Below are 19,442 nucleotides of genomic sequence, written 5' to 3' on the forward strand. Positions count from 1 at the left end.
AGAGATACTTGCACACTGATGTTTACTACAGCTCTATTTAGGTTATGCAGTCAGCCTAGGTGTCTGTCAATAAAGGGTAAAGAAAATGTGGTATGTGTCAGTAATAGAATTTTATTGAGCCTAAAAGAATAACTAGGTTGCGCTGGATTCAGGAAAACAGAACCAACTATAGATTGTCAATGGTAAGTGCATGAAGTCAGATTTAGGAAGACAAATGTCACATGTCTTTCTCATTGATGGTTTTAGATTTTATATGGATACATAAAATCATATATGAATACATGGCATGAAAGTAGAAATTATTCAGAGAAGTGAATGCAATGGACAGGAATGGAGAGCGTGAAGCAGAAGGGCAGACGTATGGATAGGAACATGGCCAAAGTGCTTTATATATTTGTATGAAAACACCTTTTGAAATCCATTCTTGGCTGGGTGTGATGGCACATACCTTTAGTCCCAACACTCAGGAGGCAGAAGCAGGCAAATCTCTGTGACTTTAAGGCCAGCCTAGTCTACAAAGTGAGTTCAGGTTAAACAGGGCTATAACACAGAGAAACCCTATCTTAAAAAAAAAAAAAAAAAAAAAAAAAAAAAAAAAAAAGAAGAAGAAGAAGAAAGAAAGAAAAGAAAAAAGAAATAAACACACAAAACAAAACAAAGAAAAAACAAAAAAAGAAATTCATTCTTTGTACAGTGACCCTCTACCAAGAAAAAAACTTCGTATTTTCTTATTCTCCAAGTATCCTGTTAGCTGGAATCTCCTATGATCAGCCTAAAAACTAAGATATTCAGGAGACCCAGGGAGCAAGGCTCAAGCTAGACACAGGAGATCATCTTTGAATCCTGTTGCTTCCTGACCTTGTAACTCAGTGGGCACTATGTTCCCTCAATCTGTCCTTCCCACTGCCCTGCTGAGGGCTCATCAGTCCTTTTTTTTTGGCGGGGGGTTCTCTTTGTAAGGCCCAATGCAAGTTGTCTCCAGCGTCACAGTCTGTCTTCAATCATGAACACAGTGGTCCTTCCCTCCTGTACACTCTCTTTAAGGTTCAAATGCTTACTATAATTCCAAAAGGCGATATTGTATTCTGTCCCTGTTCATTTGTAAAAACTATTAGCTATAATGAGAATACCATATATATATATATATATACATAATTTTTCAAGTCTAGGCCCAAGTATCTCTCCCTTCCTTAAGCTCTCTAGCTATCCTAATTAAACAGAGTGGCTCCTTGGCCCCGAGTCCCACATAGCACATCAGCCTCCGGGGCCTACAGGATAGGCATTCCACAGTGTTCCTATTATCTATTTTTACTTTACCTGTCCTTAAAGGCTCTGAGCTATTTGATTGTGAAGACCGTGTCTTCATTACTTTATTAGCCTAGTAACAAGCGCAAAACTGTCTCATCATTGTCACAATTATTGCTTATTGGGCTTTTATTATATCAAACTCTGTGCTAAGGGCTTTATATGCATGATCTCAATGAGTCAACCCTGATGTGGAAAAAAAAAAAAAAAAAAAAAAAAAGAAGCTAAATTGGCTTTAACGATGTGCTCAAGGTCACACTGAAACCCAGATAGATTCAGATTGGTTGATGTCTTAAGTCTTGCATCTTATTAGACCAATCAGAGCTCTTGGGGAGATTCTTCTGGCCCAGGCTCACAAGTACCAGGAATACAGGGGCGGGGGGGGGGGGGGGGGAGTGCACCACACCTGGGAACTTTAGTCTAAACTTTATGCTCTAAACATCAGTTACACATTTTTTTTAAGTGACTTTATAACTTGACATACTATTAAAACAGAGAAATGAGTCCTCAGCACAGTTGAGGAATAGGCAGCTACAGAAATGAGGAACCTATAAAATACTCAGGTGCGTTCTTATGTTTATTATTCTTTGTTCCCTGCAGTCCCAATAGGAGACTCCTATGGCTACTACCTTGGCAACTCAAGAGAAAATGTAAATGACAAACATATTAAACCACTGCTGAGTCAGACTCCAAATCACATGGCCAACGCCCAATCCTACTGTAGATGTGCTGAACACCAATAAATGCTTTCCGTCGACTTTTTTGAAGAAAAGTGTTTTAATATGCTCACTCTGACCCAGTGGTAATTTAAAGGTCCTCACAGAGAATGTTTTTATATTGTGGTTCAAGAAAGCTTTGATAACTCATTCATTGGAATTTGTGAGAGGAGCATTACTTAGTGATAAGGAATTCATCTTCCTTGTAAGGTAGCATAGGCTACAGAAGGGCCTGGGTGTGGTCTCAGGAGTTGGGGTGGAAACCACTTTCTCTGTTACCTTGTGAAGCAAGCACTTCCTCCTCTGTAAAGCAGAGTAGAAGATTCTCATAGGACCCCCCATTCTAATAGATTTTTAAATTTGAAGAGGTTTCTGTGCATAATAGCCACTATACTGCTTCCAAAGGCCCAGGTGACACCACTCAGGTTGCCCCTTAAGTGGGCACTTCGAGGCCCTTCCAGAAGAGTTTGGGGAGTGGGGGTGGGGCGGCAGTGGAACACTGATAAAATAGGCAGTGCTGCTTTGCTAACATTTAAAGGATGACAGATGGAATTTCCACTTTACATTAAAACTGTAACGCGTTTATGCATTTTTTTTTTTTTTTTTTTTTAACCTGGAATAGATGTTGTAGAAAGCTCTGAACCCAATTGCCTGTTGGGAAATCCTGCTGCTAAGGTTGCAGTCCACCAGGACCGGAAAGCCCTGAGCTTAGGCCCCTGAAGTGGAGGGCTCCCTTTGTCAGCGGGGCTCCCTCTTCTCTACCTAGGAAGTCCAGATCTTCACATCCTCTACCTGAGGAATGTCACGTAGTCCTTAGGGAGACTGCAAGTTCAACTTCCTTTCTCCAGATAAGAACCCTCCGGGTAAGCACCTGGGATTCTTGGAATGCCTTTCCACGCAAAAGAGGAAGCCTTCAGCCAACGATGTATACCACCCTGGAAACCCCTGCCCCCTCCCCAGAGTTCTATATAACCCTTGTTCACTCCAATAAAATTGAACTGCCTTGCTGAAGCATCCTGGCCATCTGAACCCTGCCCTCTGCCTATGCTCCCTTCGCCCTCATGGACTGGCGGCCCTCAGTCCTGGAGAAAAGGGGACGGCCATAATTGTCTGGCTATATATACCTCTCATATTCTTTTCTTTCTACCTATGTGACCTGGGACAAGCTTCTTCCATCTCTCCGTGCCTCGGTTTCTCCATCTATAAATTTGTGAGGACGTGCACTTCACAGAGCTATGAAGGCTAACTGAGTCACCACATAAACTATTCAAGAGGTGTCGGCCTCTGGGAAACTACCATAGAGCTCTCTAGCCAGAAAGGCAACTCTACTAGCATCAGGATGAAGCTCTATGGTACATATCCTTCCATATGCAAGAGGATTGTATCCAACAGTTCTGCTTTCCAGTTTCGTCCAAATTCCCAATGTAAAGAAGCAATCTCCACTTTCACTCCAGCTGGGTATTGTCATGTAGAGAAAAATATCTTTGCAACTTCGGCAATTTTCTCACTTAGCTAACAGCCAGAGTAGCTCAACAAATAAATGGGTATCGTTCCTACATGAACATGTCTCTTCTATTTAGTTTGCATCTCACCTCTTTTGCTAATCAGGGTGTATGTTCAGGAGCCAGGGGCAGTCTTGTTTTCTACTGTAGCTCAGCCCTCTGAATATCTACAGGGACATGATCAGCATTAAACAAATATGTGATGAATGAACCACAAGTTCTTTAAAGCCTGAATCATCTCTTTGCTCAGGATTAGGCTTACAGTAGAGATACAGAAAATGCCTCTCGCTATAATTACACAAAAAAATGGAAGTATAATTTTTGCTTATTTATTCTTCTGTTATGTTTTTGCCTTCTTCGTGTTTCAGTTTTCATCAAACTTTTTTTTATGAGCATCTGCAGGTGGTGAGGAGATAGCTCTGTAAGGAGAGGGGACTGAAAGGAAGCCTCTACCCTGCTGAACAACCAGGGAAGTAAATTTGGTTTCTGTCAGGCTTAGGCTTTTAAGGCAGCAAAAGGATTTCTAAGAATCTAGTTCCTGTGCCAAAGTTTCTGATAAGTTAATGCAAAGCATGTTTGTAAGATGCATTAGAAGTTACTTCCTGAGGTAATCCCCCTCAAGAACAGTCATAGGGGAGGGGAATAATGAAAAAATGGGAGGGAGGGAAGAATGGAAGGATACAAGGGATGGGATAAACATTGAGGTGTAACAAGAATAAATTAATAAAAAAAAAAAGAAGTTACTTTCTGGTTGATGGCATGTTAATAAATAGCAACAAATGATCTGATATGCATGTATCACTTCAAATGCATGTTTAAAACTAGAACTGCTATATTATTACATTGGATTGTATTTGTTCGGTTCCCTTTTCATATGATGAACACATTTTGCGTAACAATCACCACATAGACACTAGATGCCATAAGAAAATGTAAACCTTTGTCAGTCTTTAGAGGTCAATAAAAATAGCATCGTCGCCAATAGTTGTGTTTTCATTACAGCATACATTTTTAGAAATAAAGTCAGATAATCCTAGCCTTCCTATAAACTACTGGGTCATGAAGATTGAAAATGTAAATAAAGCACTCAAAAAAGAAAACATCCATGCATGAGCATGTGTGGGAGTTTATATACTGGAGTAAGAGTGACTTTTCAGTACCTGTACCATGGAAGAAAATAACACTGAATTCGACTGGTCATACATGCACATACAAAAAGTAGTAAGGGGCTTCTGGGAGAAAGGAAGAGATCCAAAGGAAGACAGGGGGCAGAAGAGACTGATGCAGCTGAAAACATGAAAATTAAAGGGAAAAATAATTATTAATTTAATTGCCACCTGGGAATTTTATTTCAATAAAAGTATAATAACTTTGTAATTTTGATAATTTTCTGTTACGGTTTACATTATTTGCCAACTATATATGTGGATTTTTCTCATTCTCAGAATAAAGGAAGCATTTCAGGAGGTAAAAGTAATGATAAAATGTTTCCATTTTCTTGCTTCATAGAATGTTATTTCCTGACATACCACAAGAGGGAGTCTGTGGTTACAAGCTGACCAATGGCTGCGTTTAAGAGGGCAGCTGGGGAAGCTTGCAGTTTGTGGGGGTTATTTCTATTCCTTCCTTCCTTCCTTCCTTCCTTCCTTCCTTCCTTCCTTCCTTCCTTCCTCTCTTCCTTTTTAATGCAGTCTTCTCCTAGATTGCACACATAATAAAGGAGTCATTGGATGCCTGCAGCTAGCATCTCTCCTTTAATTGTTCTTCCTTTTCTTTGCCTCTCTCCTCCAACCGGTACTCGAAACTGCTCATCCTCAGTCTTTTTTACAACCTCAGATCATTGAGCTCACGATGTGATGTGTGCCTCCAAAGTAAGGAAAGCTGCTAGTTTCCATTTCCTCTTGCTGTTCACAAATACAGGCCACACTGCACTCATCACATCCACGTTTACAATACGCACAATGCAATGTCTACGTCAGTTACTGAGCGAGTCCAGGACAGCTACACTGAGAAACTCTCTCTCTCTGGAAAAACCAAATAAAAGAATATGTGAACAAGCAGTAAAACAGACAGACACAGAAATAGGGGGAGGAGAGGGTAACTGTCTCAATGTCCACAGCTGGAGAAAAAAAGGCGAAAGTATGCAATTTATCAACTTTATTAATAAAACTAGGTTGAAAAGGTGTGCTTTTTTTTTTTTGAAAAGGTATGCTTTTAAAGAGTAGAATTTTTATCTTTATCTCCTTTTTATTTTTTGGTATTTAATGGTATAAAAGAGAATTCTAATGTTTTTTAATCCTTTCAGATTTTTCTCCTAGATTCTCATAAAAAAAATACCATTTATCTTTGATATCAAATTATTTGGAAGAGATATCATATATAGAGATGTTTGCACATACTTTACATGTAATACTGAGTCATTTCTCCCTTAAAGGTTGTTTTGGGGGGGCGGTCAGAGTTAGTTAGTTTGTTTGTTTCATGCTAAGAAACGTTTCCTTCTGCTACCTGCTTACCAAGGCTTCCATTTAATGTAGCAGCCTCTGAAGATGTGCCTGCTTAATATGTGATGTCTGTCCTCACAGCTTCCATCTGCTTCCTTCTCTTTCCACTGGGCTCTTCCACCAGACGCGTGAAGCCACCAATTGCCATCTACAGAGACAATTGTCTATCTGTCATCTACCACAGTTTCCCGGTGCTCTTAATGCCCCGTTGCACAGAATTTATGCTTTCTTCTATCCCACTATTTCAAATCAAATGCTTTCACATTTTTCTCCTATTCCTTTTAGTAAGAATTTTCTCTTTCTCTTCACACCATTGTTTACCATCTCATACGCTACTATTTTTTTTTTCTTGAACTCCGTTTTACATAAAAGGAAATTATTCTATGACCAAGAAATTTGAAAATCTTTATACTGAAAAAGTTGATCTTATTGCTAGAGATCCCCCTCCCCAAAGGCAGTCTTGCTGCTTACTTCCTGTCTTTCTCCTCTTTTTTGAATTATTTTTCTTTTCTTTTTGAGGTTACAATGTTATCATATCATTTCTTTCTTCCTTTTCCTCTGTCCAAGCCCCTCCCATATATTTCTCCTTGCTCACTTTGAAATTCATGGCCTCTTTTTTATTAATAGTTGTTCTACACATATGTTTATGTGTATCTATCCATATGTGTTCCTCAGAATATCTCACTCAGTCTGTATAATGTTACCTGTACCTATGCATTGGAACTGGACAACCAATTGTTGTGCTTTTCCCTGAGGAAGAGAATTCTTTCCACTCTCATCATTCCTTAGTTGTCTATAGTTCTTGGTGTAGGGTTGAGGACTTGTGGTCTTTCTCCAACCCATTTTGGCAATACTGTTTAGCCCTATGGTTAGGCTGTCAGTCATGCTGGTGTGGCTTTATGGGTTCAGCTTCTGACATCACTAGGAGACACAATCTCACACCAAACTCCCAGATCCTCTGGCTCTTACGATCATTCCAACCCCCTCTTCTGCAATGTTCCTGTGTGTGCCTCAAGTGCTGGACTTGCTTTGTAGATGTCTCCACTGGGACTGGGCTACACAACTCTGCATTTGGACCGACTGCAGTTCTTGTAATGGTCTCTTCTGTTGCCAAGAGAAGTCTCCTTCATGAAAGGTAAGGATCACTATGCTTATCTATGGGCATAAGAACAAATATTGAGAGTGTAGTTTGGGATTGTCCTGGTTTGGTATTCTCTGAGGTTTTTAATAAGATCTGTCTATCCAGTAGAGAGGAAATATAACATAGGGTGATTTAAATACTCATAAATGCTGATCTATGCTCAATATGAGAGTGTTGGCTAATCAGGTATTAGAACAGAAGTTGGGAAATTCTGTTATAAGTAGTAAGAATCTCAGGCAGCTGTTGCTACAGAGTGAATAAAATGATCTGAAGTCTAGGCAGAAATAACATAGACACCCTTCTGCCTTCCTTTTTCCGTTGGATGAGTGTACAGTTCCACCATGAGCATACGCAGCAGAGCCACTAAAACACACAGCCTCTAAGTGTACGCCAGTGGGGTAAACATCTACCTTCCCTCTGATGATGGGTGTGTCTTCTACTTTACCGACCTGCTCAGTAGAAATTAGAGGAGCTGGGGCATGATGGGGTGAACAGGATCAAAACACATCGTATAAGACTCTTAAAAACTAATGAAAAATTCAAAGGAAACATAATTCAGTAATTTGCAACAGATATGATCTGAAGGTTTGTTCCAAAATAAAAATCCACACGTTGAGGCTCTAAGTCCCCAAATGATGCATTTGGAGGTGAAACCTTTGGGAGATAATTGCAGAAACTAATGAGCATGGAGTCCTTAAATGCTTTGGTAAGAAGAACTCAGGACACAGGAGACAGCCATCCATACACCAGGAAAAGAGCCCTTCGAACACACTAAAAATCCCAGCACCTTTCTATCAAGTCTCCTAACCCCAAGAACAGTGAGAAACAAATGTCTTGTGGTTTGTAAACCACTTCAAGCCGACTATGATAGCAGCGCTCGGTGGTTAATGTTCCACCAGACGAATGTGTGAAAACAATCCCAAGGGACTGTTGTTCTTGTTTACTCTTCTGCTGAAGGTCAGCTTCTCAGACCAGTGGGCACTACTCTGTTATCACCCATCTGCCTTCAACTGGACTCATGTTGGCTGGGATGAAAGCTGCTGTCCCACTCGGACATGGGAAATGAAGAAACTACACATAGACAACTCCAGGGTAATGGAGTTGCTGCCACAGAGCAGAGTAACAGCAGCTTCCTGCTCTCAGCAATACAATGTCTTTGCTCTCTAAGGCAAGGGCACATGCCTAGCCCAGGTCAAAGAATCCTTCCTCCTTCCTGCTGATTAGCCCTCATCTATAGCTGCTTACTTATCAACTCATCTACTTTGCCATAAAAGAGGGTGTGGGAGGGAATCACAGGAATTCAAACAAATGACCACAAGTGACCACAGTTTACAGGGCTCCTAAGATTCTGTCTCTCTTCATGGGTTCCTGAGTAGACAAACAGAACGCAGGGAGATGCTGCCTTCAGAAACTATTAACTGGTTATCACTTGTGAAGGCAATGTGAGACAAAACATAATAAAAGATCAGTTTAATTTGCCAGAAGTAAAAAAAAAAAAAAAAAAAAAAAAAAAAAATTGTAAAGCAAGGAAGTTCATTGTATCATGAATTACAAAAACATCGAACTCATTGACTTCCATGTGACATCAGTATCTACTTAACTGAAGTTGATTTTTATAGCATTCCACTCAAAGAGCAACAGTGCGGCTCATTTCTTATGCTTTCCTTCAAGTAGCTCAAAATGACAACAGGGAGAGTGTTTTAAATAAACATGACAGGGTATTCAAAACAAGAAGACTTCAGTGAATCTACCTTATGGCATCACAGAGAAGCAGAAAAGAAAATATTAAAAAGGCCTGTAAAGAATACCATAGCATCTAAAAACACAAGCAATGAAATGAGTTTCAGTAAGAACTTCCTCCAAGAATCAGCACCCTAGAGAGGAGAGTGGTGTTCTGCCTGTGTATCTGTATGTGTGTGCATACCCACACAAGCACAGATCCACCGAGTACATAATAAAATGTTAATTTAACTTTATAGAGTATTTAAAACATTTGAAACTCAACTTCTGGGTAGTAACGTTAAGAAAAGACAGCATATACCATAGCTCACAGAAAAGTCACTAGCTATTACAGTCAATGATATTTGCAATTAAGCTGAACACAACTAAATTACGACTTTAATTAAAAGGCATTTTCTAAGATGGCACCAACATGTTTAAAATTTAATACATTCTATATGAGATAGTGGAGTTATTAACAGACGATTCCCTTTCTGCAGTGTGTGCACTTTTGAAAAAGCAAAACATCTTTAACCAATATCAAACGTTCCCCGAATCCATCCAAGTTTCATTACATAATAAATTCAAGGAACATTTTCCTCACAAGTCGTTTAATACTTGTTCATGTTCTGGATATACAATTCTATTTACGTTCATGGTTAATAGTAATGGAATTAATGACAAACTCTAGTGGCCACAAGGTCCACATTAATTTTAAATGAAGAATGAAAAGATGACTCAGGAAACTGCTAATGAAACACAGAGCCTTTTGCCACTGGGCCAGAGTCAGATTTGAATGACTCAGCATACCTGGAAAGTTTGGGAGTAGCGATGGTGGCTAAGTAGGGTGTGGGAAGTGGGCTTGAGTCCGAACTCTGGACTTTGCGGTAGCGGGATGCGAGGCAGGAGTCCCACTGAGGAATGACATTTTCCACTTTGTCTCTTCTAGCATAGCCATATTACTTAGTGGGCAGGGACTGGCCCATTAGGGTAGGAAACTATGTTTCTGAAACCATCCAAAGCATAAAAGACAAGAGGATTAGAATGACCTTACAAGGGCCAGTCTTTCTGTTTTAAGGAAGTGTCACTGGCCTTGCTGCTCTTTGTTCCTACAGATCACAGCATAAAGAACAGAGTGCTTGAGTGTCTACTTTGTAATCCACTGGGGGAAACCCTTATATATAGTGAGAGGGCTGCTCAAAAATAAGTAAAGCTTTGCGTATATAAATTCACAGTGACAGATGCACACTAGGACCAAGTGAAGGATGCAGCAGACAAGGTCAATGTGAATGATACAAGGGCAACATGAACGATACACACAAAGTCAACAGAAAAGATGCACGTCTTTTCTAAGGAAACTGTCCTTGTCCTCATTCTCTTTAAGTTGTATTTAAAGTTAATTTATGAGGCATGTGTAAATATATACTACATTAGAACCCTATAGCATCACTCAGATCAATCTTTTATTATAGCTAGTATTCAGGTAGTAACTTTGGATCATGCTGGCAGCTTCCACATGTAGACATTATTCTTGATAAACATGTGAAGTGACACTCTTCTCAAAAAAGGCAGTTTTGCCATGTATGTGATACTTCTAGCAATGGTGATCAAATACTTTAAAGGATCAAAGCATTCTGTTCTGAGATTTCTGGTGCATATACATTCATACACACACAAACACAAACACACACACACACATATTAAAAATAGGTACGCCCTTAGAGAGGTACATCTTATACTTTCACGGGGAAAAAAAAGGCTTCATAACAACAACAAATAACTGTTATGAATCTCTCCTGTACACCATGGAACCCTACATGATCAGTAAAATGACATTCTATCATAGAAAAGGTGTTACAATTGATTTTTTTTTTTTAAGTCTGAACCATTTCTGGTCTTGAAAACTTCTCACATATTCTTTGTTCAATCAAAATGGCAGAGCTTTTAAAGAAACAAACAAACAAAAAAAAAAGAGAGATAATGTGAGCCGGAGCGATGGCTCAGTGGTTGAGAACACAGGGGACTCTTCCAGAAGACCCAGAGGCAGTTCCCATCATACACAGGACAGCTCTCAACTGTTTGTGACTCCAGTCCCGAAAGATCCAATGCCCTCTTCTGGCCTCTCCTTGGGCATCAGGCACACAAGTGGTATGTAGACATACATTGAGGAAAAACATCCCATACATAAAATAAAATAAAAAGTTTAAAAAATTTAAAAGATAATGGCTGCTACCAAATCCACCCAAAATTCTCCCTAACACCTCTGAGGGTATCTTCCTCTTTCTTTCTACTTTCTCCCTACAAATCAGCCTTCCTGGAGCAGGAAGCATAGGGATAGCTTGGCAAGCCATCACTCTGCCACTCACAGCCCTGGCACAACAAATTACTTAGAAACTTGGGACTCACACACCTGCCTCAAACTGCATGCAATTCCTCTCAAACAAAATAGCTGGCCACTCCAATCTATAGCTGCCTGTAAATCCTTAGTAGCTCTCCTTTCGTGGCCAATCCTGAAACATATCCTAAATGTGTTTGAGGTGTGCAAGCTGTAAGGCCAGCTGTGTCTTCTGAGTGGACTCTTAGGGAATATCCACAGTTTATCATCTTAAGCCTAGGAATGCCTATGCATACATGAGCATACATATCCTTAAAGTCAGGTGCATTGTGGGAAAGAACATAAGTGATGAACAATGGTTTACATAACCCAAGCTGACCAATCACAATAGAGACTACCTATACTGAGTAACCACTTCCAGCCTGAGTGACCTCTTCCTCTTTCCAGATACTGTGGGCAGTGATCAGATTCTCTTGAACCACATGCTTGCTCAGGGCCTCCAGCTCCCTTGAGAAACATCTATCCTGCACTTTCTCTTTGCTTCAGGATAAAAGCCATTTGCTATTCTGCTTTCTGTGCATGTTTCTTCAACTCTCTGAACAAAACACCAAGAACCTGCAAATAGTCCAGATGGGGACAAACAGTAATTCTCCTATAGAATTTACTTAGCTTGTCAGAGATCTGAGAGGGAATCTTTTCTCTTTTGCTCCATATCTGACCAACTACCAATTCCTGTCAGTTCATTTTCAGATAGATCCATTTCCTTGTCTCTACTTTTTCCAACTATCCTGGTTCAGGTTGGTATTTGTGGAGACAAAGTGAGATGGCTTAAGAGTTCTTTCTAGATACCATCATAAAGAGCACACTGGGCAGAATCCAGCATCAACACAGGAAACACTGGAACTCAGCTTCCTATGGCCACATGCCTGCCTTTTCTTAGCCAAGAGGAACTGATATTTAATAGTGACTGTAGGTTCTGGAATTTTAAACAATCTTGGAAATAGTTGACACTAAATAAGACTGCTTAACATCAAAGTATTTTTAATTTCTAGTTCTAGGTCCACTCCTATACTCTCCCTTCAAAGAAGGAGAGGAACACAGGGAATTTGTTTTTATAATACTACAGCCCAGTAAGTATAGGGTATGTCACCCACCTCTGCAGAATGCTAGTGGCCTCAGCTGGCCTTCCACCTGGGACTTCAGATAGTAGCAAATGATGCCACTGTATTCACCTCTCTTTTCTCCCCAGATAGCCATTCTATAATGATTTCCTTCACAGTTCTCATCAAATCAGCTGCGATGGTTACCTTTCATTGACAACTGGGCTGGATTTAGAGTCCACCCAAGAGACACATCCCTGAAAATGTCTGTATATCTTTTCCAGAGATACTGAACTGCAAAATAAAGACACACACTGAAAATGGACATAGCACCATCTCATAGGCTGAGGTACCAGATTAGTCAAAAGGGGAAAAGGAGAAAGGGAGCTGAGTGGCAGAAGGCCTCTCTTTCTATTGCAGACACAGTGTGATCAGCCACCTCACACTCTGGCCACCAGGCTTTCAGCACCATGAGGCACTGCCCCTTCAAACTATAGAGAAAAATAAGCCTCTCCTTGCTGAAGTTGCTTCTTGTCATGTATTTTTGTCACAGCAATGAATAAAGATCTGACACACTATCTATTACAGATCAAATCAATCATCTGACTGAAATATCTCTCTGTAGATTAAGGACCAAAGGTCATCAGCATGGATATCTAGAAATACTTTATAGGAATAATCAGACAAAAAGTAGATTATTATATCTATTCTTCAACTTAGAGAGACTGTTATATTTAAATAAGGGGTTTTTTTGATATATTGATACAAATTCAAGTTTACTTTGTCACACACACATACACACATATTTTCTACTCTGGTATGAGGAACTGTACGTGCAACTCATTTATAATACAAGGTTTACATCCAGTATTTTTAAAACTGCTATTACAAACTTTTTAGGATAATTAAATAATGCAAGTTAATTGTTAGTTGATCACCTCCTGGTCATGTCAGATACTAGTCTAGTTTATCACAGGAATAAATATCCTAGGTTTAACAGATAGATGTGATTCCATAAATAGATTATGTAAAAATGAATAAATACATGGGTCTTCAAAAACCTCAGAGACCTACAGAATATGGCATTTATAGGTGTTTTTATTATTTCAAAGATTCTTTGACAAGGCAGGTCAACTCCTGGCAGCACCCAGCCTACCTCAAAGAGGATGACGAGCATTGAAGAAGTCCATAAGAGATGACTTCAAATTGGCAAGCTAGCCACCAGGACAAAGAAAAAGCCCTCATTTCTACCATAGACAGAATTCCGCCTAATGGCCAAGCTTGGATTCAGGTTGAGTTGACGTCCAAGCTCTGCCAAGACAGAGTCAGCAAGTCCTTAACAGCTCTTGTTTCACAAATATGTCTTTCAGATATACTGGGCCAGAAGGCTGAAGATGATGCTCCAATCCGAATAGAGGGGTTTGGGGTGATTATCCAGGCAGCTTGCTATCTCTGTCACCTTTTTTTTTTTTTTTTTTTTTAAACTGCTAACCTGTGCTTTTTATTTTCTTGGGTAATTAATTTTCTCACATCTCTGATGGGGCTGAATACCAGATAGTTACAGTTTTACAATTAAGCTTAGCTATATAGGAGTGAACATGTTTTAAGGCCTAGATAGGTGTTTTTTTTTCACCAGTGCAAATTTGGTTTTTATTGACAATCAACTTTAAACATTGCATCTAAATGTGCACCAGTTACACATCTTCATCAATCACTTCCAACACAAAGGCATGCCTTTATCTTCCTGTTGTGGGCTTTCCCTGGGCTACAGCCATAAGCTGCATTATATTTCAAATACGTATTTGAGTGTGTCTAACCATACCCACAGGGCTACAGCTTTTCACCCTGCCTGTACAGCCTCTGGCCTCCTGTCATTCAGACACTACCCAAGGCCTTGAACTGCCCTGTCCCTCACTGCCCAAGGCCTGCACACCTAGATAGGTGTTTTTAGGCTGATAGATACAAAATATAATAGAAATTAATTTAGATACAAAACTTAAGATTCACCAAGAGAGGATAGATACTATTTTCTTCAAGGTTACCAAATAATTTTTCGTTTGTTTGTTTTTTTGTTTTGTTTTGTTTTTTTGTTTGGTTGATTTTTTTTTTTTTTTTTTTTGTTTTTCGAGACAGGGTCTCTCTGTGTAGCCTTGGCCATCCTGGACTCACTTTGTAGACCAGGCTGGCCTCGAACTCACAGCGATCCGCCTGCCTCTGCCTCCCGAGTGCTGGGATTAAAGGCGTGCACCACCACGCCCGGCTATGTTTTTTGTTTTTCAAGACAGGGTTTCTCTGTGTAGCTTTGGCTTGCCTGGACTCATGTTGTAGGCCAGGCTGGCCTCTAACTCACAGCAATCCACCTGCCTCTGCCTCGCAAGTGCCACCACGCCCAGCACCAAATACTTTTAAACTAGGCATTATGTACATAAGTCTTACTTAATTAGGTCTTATAATTATTTCATAATTGTTCTTATTGTATGTTATTATAAAAATGGCCCTTTAACTTAGACAGAAAAGAGGAATTTTGGAGCATGGTCTGGTGCTTTATATCTCTTAATTGCTTGCCCCTCAAGTGCTTATTGTTTATGAGCAGACTGTCATATACCCCAAATATTGATGTTTAACCTTGCCTCCCTGTTTGACAAGTAAAAGGCCTACACCTGGGCAGGGCAGAAGGAAGGGGCACAGTGAAGTTTCGCTGGCTTGGGAGACAGGAGGATCTTGGGTAGGACAGAGAGGTACCAGCAGAGGAAGAAGGAGAAGAACTGACATAGGATAGGAAAGAGTGATGTGGGCCAATAGGAGGAACTCTGAAGTTCCACAAGGAAAGAAGCAGCCTAGATGAACAGCACAAGCAAATACTTAGGGCTTATGTATGAGAAATTAGGGAAACAGGCCAGATAGAAATGATTAAAGCAGATGGCATGGGATAGGGACCGGGAGAAAATGGAAGGTAGTTCAAAGGGTTAATATCTGCCCAGGCCTAGGTAAAATAACGCTTACTCTAAAATACGAAAAGTGCCTGTGTCTTTTATTGGTTATGATAGCAAGTAAGACAATACCACCATAATAATTATAGGATAATCTTATAATAAACATTATTAGATGTGTTTATAATTACTACAACATGGATACATGATTCTGGACTTGATGGTTCTATCTACACCACACACACACACACACACACACACACACACACACACACACACAAACACAAACACACACACACACCTGTACTATCCACCCTTCCTACCACTCCAAAAACACAACTCTGGCGTCTGCCAGGAATAGTCCTTTCTAAACCACCACCTTTTGATACAAACAGACACAGAGCACAAGGACAGCCTCTGCTTTGCCTGACTTTCTCTGGGTGACTCGGCCTCTGCACCCCCTTTTCTCATAAGGCAACTATATTACAATCCTCCTCCAGACTGAATTCAAGGATTGCTCCTTGCTGAGCTCTGTCCCACTCACCACTACCACCTAGTAAAGAATCTGGAAACCAGTGTGCACCGTCAATGGGCCCACTCAAAGAAGAAACAAAAAAAAGCATAAATAACATTATAAATAATACAGAACAATATATGAATAAATAACACCAACTTTTGATTACCTTGATGGCCTTCTGTCTTTATATCTATTACAATTTTCTCTTGAAGGGATCTCAAATCCAGTGAAGCTGATACTCTGTCTTGGACCTTGTAGGTTATTATATATAGATGCCAAAAGCAAAACTACAATGTACAGTGAAGAATCTATTCTGAAAAACTCATCACAGCTTGGTACTGGCCCTCAAAGCTCACATTTCTTAAAGAGCCCATCAAACAAGACTACGAATGCTCTACAAGACACCAGACATCAAATTAATATTAATGGTAGCAGCGATAATCATTTCCTTTTAAGTAATTGATTGATGTGGAAAAATAACCGAACTAGTTGACATGCAGTGAGAATTCTATATTTTTCATCAGAAAAACAATTCACCATCAATGACAAATAACAATAGGGCCACTAAAACTACCTGTCATGTGTCTAATGAAGACAGATTCTCTGGCTACCACGTACAACGTGTAATATTCAAAAGTGCTGCTGTGATTCATAGCTAATTAGCGTCTCACCTTTAGGAGACGTATCATGGCCCTAAGCCTCTTTGCTGATCTCCTCACACCTCATAAGATCCGACAACCATGCGTAGATCACAACAACCCAATTAGCACTCATCCCAACCTTGGGCCTCTCCTTCCCAGAGCTGCCCCCAGCCTCAATAAATCAAGCTCCCTCAGGAAGCTCTTCCCTGACAGCTGCAAGCCATTGACGCCCAAGGAATAAAGACAATACTTGTAAAGAAAAGTCATGCGGGAAAGACAGCAATAGAGAAAGGATTTTGTTTGCCTCCCTTTAATGGCACAGCAGTCAGCAAAATTGAAGACCATCAATTCTGACTGATTAAGAAGACAACTGCACTAAGAAATAAATCTATGAGTGGTACATCTGATGCTCCTTAGTGATAATCAACCATCAGCAATTGGATTGTTTGTTTGTTTGTCTTATGTGGATCTATTGAAGACCCCCCTCCCTTTTTTTTTTTTTTTTCTCTATTTTTCTATTGCACAGCCTTCCCTCTGACTAATAGGAGAATTTCCCTTTCAGCAAAACATAATCAGATGCATTTACTTTATCCCCGGTGAATACACAGCAATCAGATAATTTGTTTGAAAGACTCTAAATTGTTTGACTTCATTGGAAAAGAATCTATAATGATTTGCTGGTCTCCAAACCACTTCTCCAGCACTTCCTAAGTCCATAAGCAAACTCTGGAGTATTCACAGCTCATAGCAGCCAATATCCTTGTAAGCCTGTAAAGCTGTTTTGTCCCAGAATACTCGTTGTAGAGAATGTTCTGAATAGTTGCTCTAGCCCCAGCATCATTCAAAGATATGCATGAATCAGGTGACTCTACTTTCCGATTGCTTCCCCCTGAAGCTATTCCTCTAAATCTTATGCTAATCTGAATCATTTAATCTAGCTTTTGATAAACAACTACAAGCACATTGAATATATAAATAATAAGAACAACTAATAAACAAATATGGATGCATCTAAACATGGAACACTCTTATATCTCTTTTTATTAAGCATCTAGGGTTCAAAAAGATTTGATTTTTTTTTCTCCCATAAAAATAATATTCTCACAGAAATATTAAAATATTTATCTACAGAGATTCCCAGTGCATCATTCTTTATAATAGCAAAATAACTGAAAATAACACCAATGTATAAAACACAAAATAAGTCAAGTAAAATAATTCCCCTCATGCAAATGGAAAGTTAGCTTCTAAAGTGGTAGTGTAGCATAAATACATGGCACTGCAAACCAGAAATAAGAGAAATGGAGGCTAGCTTCACATAACACACATGTGTGTCCAAATGTTTATGTATGTACATGTTTATGTTATAAATATAGATGTACGTAGGTATTCACTGATTACAAGATAATCTGTTTTATTTCCTGTGTATAAAGGTGTGCATATAGAAATGCATATACATCAATAAATATAGGTCAATTATAGAAAGAAGCCAATAGAAAGTTTTTCAGCATTAAAAATACCTCTCCAATTAGTAACATTCTAGATTGTTATTGGGTTTTTTTGTTTTTGTTTTTTTTAACTTGTTCTGAGCCAGGCATGGTGGTGCACGCATTTAATGCCAGCACTTGGGAGGCAGAGGCAGGTGGATCGCTGCGAGTTTGAGGCCAGCCTGGTCTACAAAGCAAGTCTAGGACAGCCAGGGCTACACAGAGAAACCCTGTCTCAAAAAACAAAACTAACAAAAAACTCATTCTGTTTGTGTAGATTTGTTTCATAACCAGAAGAAAAGCCATTGTATAAAATATTGACTTCCATCATGTGGATTTACACAGGCATATTCTAGTGTGAAGTCACAACTGTTTAGAGTATCTATTATGAGTGGCCAACCCCAATATTAAATAATGTTATTACTACTGTATGTGTCAGCGCCATCTCCAAAATCAGGGATGATTAGGCACATCTCAAGAATGAAAATCAAAACAGCATTTTTGTCCTTCTATCCATGGAGCTGAGCAACGATGATGCTGGGTCCATCTGATTCTAGAATATCACACCAATTCAGTGCCAGAATCATCAAAAGCAGAAGTACAGACCCAACACAAAACCTATGTGTACACCACTGCCCTTGATTCTGTCTAGGGTCAACTCACCTTCCCAACCTTTGGCACCACAGGCTTGTGGAAGACTAAAGAGTGTCAAGTATGCACAACTTGTCTGGGGTTGCTAGTCAAGTTCCTAAAAGGTGAGCTCAGTGTGGCCTTCTGAAGGTAACCACAACTTCTAGTGAGCCAACAAGACATCGTGAAATACACAAGATCATGATTAACATATAACAGGGAGATAGAAATGCATGCAAGCAAAATCCCACACCCCCCAAAAAGTGTAATCTAGTCAGAGAAATATAACATGCTTAAAAGGATGATAATGGGGGAAAAAATACAAACAGGCTCATGCTAGACATAGAGATACAGAGATCTAGACAAGGTAAGAGTCTCTCACTTAGAGGTGGGTTAGGGTGGCAGCTCTAAGCAAGATATTCTGCATTGTCGCAAACAGATTGGAACACAGACTTGAGAAAGTAGACATGCATGTTTACCACTGTGAAGATGCATCTCACATCCCCTAAACTTCTGTTTCCTTAGGGCAATGGAGCAATGTCCCTTCCTTTGGACTGTATTTGGCAAAGTTATGCATCCAGTAGGCCTACTAAATGCATTTTCATTCAACATTTTTTCCCTCGCTCTCCGATAAAGGTAAGTGAAGACACAGAAGGAAGGGGACAGAGGGAAGAGAAAAGAAAATTGCACTCTTGCAAATCAGTTTTGATAATAGTGCAATTTTTGCTTCTTTTTAATCATTTCTCAAAAGGACAGCTAGGTAAAACAAAACTCAACCCCATGATTCCTATACTTCTCATTTTATCTCCACAGTTCACATATTGGGAACTGTTCGTCGAAACGTCTAGCCATAGGAGAGTTTTGTCTAATTTTGATGTTATTCCTGAGTAGTTCCATAGGTTTAATTTTGGAGAAAAT

The 19,442-nt window shown here is 39.6% G+C and overlaps 1 protein-coding gene across 1 annotated transcript in view; it reads right to left on the bottom strand.

The window, feature by feature from the left end:
• Window positions 1-19,442, bottom strand: part of Frk (fyn related Src family tyrosine kinase) — a 103,487-nt gene that overhangs the window by 35,344 nt on the left and 48,701 nt on the right. The window lies entirely within an intron of this gene.

The sequence above is a fragment of the Acomys russatus genome, chromosome 21 (genome assembly GCF_903995435.1).
Source record: "Acomys russatus chromosome 21, mAcoRus1.1, whole genome shotgun sequence".
Taxonomy (NCBI): domain Eukaryota; kingdom Metazoa; phylum Chordata; class Mammalia; order Rodentia; family Muridae; genus Acomys; species Acomys russatus.